At 54.7% G+C, this 5,000-nt stretch overlaps 1 non-coding gene across 1 annotated transcript in view; it reads left to right on the top strand.

Annotated features, from left to right (window-relative positions):
- The first annotated feature begins 3,837 nt into the window (after positions 1 to 3,837).
- LOC126196855 (small subunit ribosomal RNA) overlaps positions 3,838 to 5,000 on the top strand; it is a 1,909-nt gene continuing 746 nt past the window's right edge. The window contains exon 1 of the ribosomal RNA XR_007539284.1: positions 3,838 to 5,000. This exon is cut by the window's right edge and continues 746 nt beyond it. This is a non-coding gene — a ribosomal RNA (small subunit ribosomal RNA).

Raw genomic sequence — 5,000 nt, 5'->3', positions numbered from 1 at the left:
CGCGAATCTGGCAACACTACATCCACCATGTCGAGCGCACCACAAACAATAACGCCATCTAGGCCTCCTGCAACGGCGATACCGCCATCTATGAGACGCCAAGCTGAATACGACATCGATGGGCGCACAGTACACATTGTCCGACGCCACCCACAAAGACGGCATCCTCTGTCCACCACGAAGTCGTCGACCGACAATCACGCCACCCGCACCCGTACGTGCCCCACCCCACCCACCAAAATCGCAAGTCCAGCGGATGAACGGCGGACGTTTCCCGCACTCGTAAGTTGCAATCCACACCTATATCTTGCGTTTCATGAAGAGTTTTATCCAATATTCGACATTCCCGCTGTCCCTAAACGTGCTCTAAGTCTGTGCGCGACCGCGTCGCTCACTGTACGGATTCCGATGCTGAGCGATCAGCTATGGGCCGCCCCATCCACGTCGGTCCCCGTGGGCGTTGCACTCGCAGTCGCAAAGACTCTGGGCAATGGCTATGTGCGCTCCGCAATATATTACTCGGACGAGTAATGAGGGTCCGAGCCCCCAGTGTGGGGAAAGTGTTTCGCAGCCCTGACCCACCGGCACGGTGTTGCGTCCCCCACCTCAAACATGTGACGTAGTCACACCACCGGTTTTGACTAATAGACAGAATGTTTATAATCATATGCCATACACCGGGGGACGATGCCGCGAGGTGTAGCTAGCTAGTGCAGTCGCACCGCTACTACTGTACAGAGATAGAACAGGCATTGACTATACATACATTAAGCTTATACACGGCGGTGCTTAGTAATACGCGCAGTCATCGGAATACAGATAACACATACAACTGTCCCTATACATGCTGAACGTCTGTGCACACAATGTCAACCACACGTCACCCACACACTCCATCACCCACTAGTCTATGCATGTAACAGACGCAGACACAACATCTAAGTACCAGCATGGAACAACATCCAGTGCATCCTCTCGGCCACAGTACACCATCCACACTATGATAACCAGACCGGGACGTCGAACCAGAAAACTGAATATCCCACTCTTCCTACAACCACCATTGCTCAGATACGCCACCAACACCCACACATGTCCTACACAGGGGTGCACCCAACAGCACCACACTGCCGCATCTCACAGCACATAAACAATGGCAGGAATGAAAGACACAGGTGTGCCACTCCTTTGCCACAAACACAGAACGGGCGCGCCACCTGCCATGAGCCACAAGTGCAACTGACGTGACATATCTGATAGTGCCTCAGGCGTCCACTTACTACCATCACTATCAACGAACCTCGCCACCCCACCCCCCCCCACACACACCATCCCTTAACCCAACTTCTGCCTTAACCTAACCCAACTTCTGCCTTAACCTAACCCAACTTCTGCCTTAACCTAACCCAACTTCTGCCTTAACCTAACCCAACTTCTGCCTTAACCTAACCCAACTTCTGCCTTAACCTAACCCAACTTCTGCCTTAACCTAACCCAACTTCTGCCTTAACCTAACCCAACTTCTGCCTTAACCTAACCCAACTTCTGCCTTAACCTAACCCAACTTCTGCCTTAACCTAACCCAACTTCTGCCTTAACCTAACCCAACTTCTGCCTTAACCTAACCCAACTTCTGCCTTAACCTAACCCAACTTCTGCCTTAACCTAACCCAACTTCTGCCTTAACCTAACCCAACTTCTGCCTTAACCTAACCCAACTTCTGCCTTAACCTAACCCAACTTCTGCCTTAACCTAACCCAACTTCTGCCTTAACCTAACCCAACTTCTGCCTTAACCTAACCCAACTTCTGCCTTAACCTAACCCAAGTTGCGCCTTAACCTAACCCAAGTTGCGCCTTAACCTAACCCAAGTTGCGCCTTAACCTAACCCAAGTTGCGCCTTAACCTAACCCAAGTTGCGCCTTAACCTAACCCAAGTTGCGCCCTAACCTAACCCAAGTTGCGCCCTAACCTAACCCAAGTTGCGCCCTAACCTAACCCAAGTTGCGCCCTAACCTAACCCAAGTTGCGCCCTAACCTAACCCAAGTTGCGCCCTAACCTAACCCAAGTTGCGCCCTAACCTAACCCAAGTTGCGCCCTAACCTAACCCAAGTTGCGCCCTAACCTAACCCAAGTTGCGCCCTAACCTAACCCAAGTTGCGCCCTAACCTAACCCAAGTTGCGCCCTAACCTAACCCAAGTTGCGCCCTAACCTAACCCAAGTTGCGCCCTAACCTAACCCAAGTTGCGCCTTAACCTAACCCAAGTTGCGCCTTAACCTAACCCACGTTGGGCCCTAACCTAACCCACGTTGGGCCCTAACCTAACCCACGTTGGGCCCTAACCTAACCCACGTTGGGCCCTAACCTAACCCACGTTGGGCCCTAACCTAACCCACGTTGCGCCCTAACCTAACCTACGTTGCGCCCTAACCTGCCCTGTAATTGTTAGTTATATGACTCTAGGAATTCGTGTAGCGTTGCCTAATTGCAACCATCTCAACATAGTTCACTTCGCGCACACTGTGGTGTTCTGCGTATTGATTCATTTTACGGTGCGTACCCTCACATCTTGCGAGTGTTGCTTACTTTCCACATGGTCCCGCTATCCACTGTATTGTGTACTGCAATAGGACGTATATCGCCCCCGCCCCCCCCTCCCCTCCTGTCACCTCTAGCTCGTCGGTCAGGAGTTCGCGTGTTGAATGCGCTTCGCAGCTGTGCAATGGCATTCGTATACGTACGCTGGCCACCTTCCACGTGTTCTTTCGTGCACACGTCGCAGCGTGTATGTATGCTGATGGAGTGCGTCGTGACACACAACATCCAGGCATGCAAGACTCGTAGAAGTCGCAAATGTAGATGGATGTCTACGTTTGCTGCCCAAGTTACGCAAATGAACTGGAAATCCGTTGTTGCGCGGTTGTTCGCGCTGGAGGTGAATCGTTGATATCGACGATCGGTACAGGTATTAACCGGTTGCTTCAGCGACACCCGTCATACCCACGAACGTGAGTGGGCATGTGGGTATGAAGCGATACGCGGCGGTGGCTGGGTGGGACCGTCCCCGGCCGGTGAGGGGGGGGCGCCCGGCGTGCTGGCCGCGCGCTGCGTGGGCGCACGCGCGGCAGCCGGCTGGTGGGGGCGCCCAGTGGCAGGCGCGCCGGCTGACGGACGCGGCAGGCGGCGCATCTGCGTGCCGGCGCACCCAGCGCGCGGCGCCGTGCGGCCAAAGTGGGTCCTCCCGGGCCCGGTGCGAAGCGCGGTGGACATCTGCAGTGTGCTGGTCCGATTGAGGACTGTGTGCGTTGAGGATGCGCCGCCGCCCGGCACTCGGCGCCGCGACGCCGTCTGCTGCTCGGTCGCCCCCGCGGTTCTCGCAGGTGGTTTGTATCGCAGCTGTGCGGATGTGTTGGCGCGTGCGCTGTGCTGGGAGAGTTCGCTTTGGCACCCAAGTGGGGCTCTGCCCCTCTGTGGCGCTGGCGTTGGAGCTGCCCGGTCACTGTTTGTGGCCGCGTGTTGTCTCCCGCCGGCAACACCACGACAGCACGCTCCCGGGCCTCTGTTGGCAGCGGCAAGCTCAGTTGGGAGCACGGGTGGTCGCACTGAAAGCGTCTACTCGCCTATCTCCGGGCGATTGCGCCTCTCTCGAACCCGACCAAGTACTTAGGACGGCGCTGCGCGCCGCCGGGACCTGAGAGGGTTTCGAGGTGTATCGTGCAGGGGAGCCCAGCCTCCTCCTGTTTGCAGAATAATTGAGCGGACGCTTGCGTGTTCGCGCGGGCCCCCGGGACACACTCCCGGGCGGCCGGCTGCTCAGCTCTAGTTGACGCAGCTCCCTGGTTGATCCTGCCAGTAGTCATATGCTTGTCTCAAAGATTAAGCCATGCATGTCTCAGTACAAGCCGCATTAAGGTGAAACCGCGAATGGCTCATTAAATCAGTTATGGTTCCTTAGATCGTACCCACGTTACTTGGATAACTGTGGTAATTCTAGAGCTAATACATGCAAACAGAGTCCCGACCAGAGATGGAAGGGACGCTTTTATTAGATCAAAACCAATCGGTCGGCTCGTCCGGTCCGTTTGCCTTGGTGACTCTGAATAACTTTGGGCTGATCGCACGGTCTTCGTACCGGCGACGTATCTTTCAAATGTCTGCCTTATCAACTGTCGATGGTAGGTTCTGCGCCTACCATGGTTGTAACGGGTAACGGGGAATCAGGGTTCGATTCCGGAGAGGGAGCCTGAGAAACGGCTACCACATCCAAGGAAGGCAGCAGGCGCGCAAATTACCCACTCCCGGCACGGGGAGGTAGTGACGAAAAATAACGATACGGGACTCATCCGAGGCCCCGTAATCGGAATGAGTACACTTTAAATCCTTTAACGAGTATCTATTGGAGGGCAAGTCTGGTGCCAGCAGCCGCGGTAATTCCAGCTCCAATAGCGTATATTAAAGTTGTTGCGGTTAAAAAGCTCGTAGTTGGATTTGTGTCCCACGCTGTTGGTTCACCGCCCGTCGGTGTTTAACTGGCATGTATCGTGGGACGTCCTGCCGGTGGGGCGAGCCGAAGGCGTGCGACCGCCTCGTGCGTGCTCGTGCGTCCCGAGGCGGACCCCGTTGAAATCCTACCAGGGTGCTCTTTATTGAGTGTCTCGGTGGGCCGGCACGTTTACTTTGAACAAATTAGAGTGCTTAAAGCAGGCAAGCCCGCCTGAATACTGTGTGCATGGAATAATGGAATAGGACCTCGGTTCTATTTTGTTGGTTTTCGGAACCCGAGGTAATGATTAATAGGGACAGGCGGGGGCATTCGTATTGCGACGTTAGAGGTGAAATTCTTGGATCGTCGCAAGACGAACAGAAGCGAAAGCATTTGCCAAGTATGTTTTCATTAATCAAGAACGAAAGTTAGAGGTTCGAAGGCGATCAGATACCGCCCTAGTTCTAACCATAAACGATGCCAGCCAGCGATCCGCCGCAGTTCCTCCGATGA

Source organism: Schistocerca nitens, chromosome 7 (assembly GCF_023898315.1).
Source record: "Schistocerca nitens isolate TAMUIC-IGC-003100 chromosome 7, iqSchNite1.1, whole genome shotgun sequence".
NCBI lineage: Eukaryota > Metazoa > Arthropoda > Insecta > Orthoptera > Acrididae > Schistocerca > Schistocerca nitens.
The sequence above is the reverse complement of the archived record's forward strand: the minus strand, read 5'-3'. Positions and strand labels throughout refer to the sequence as shown.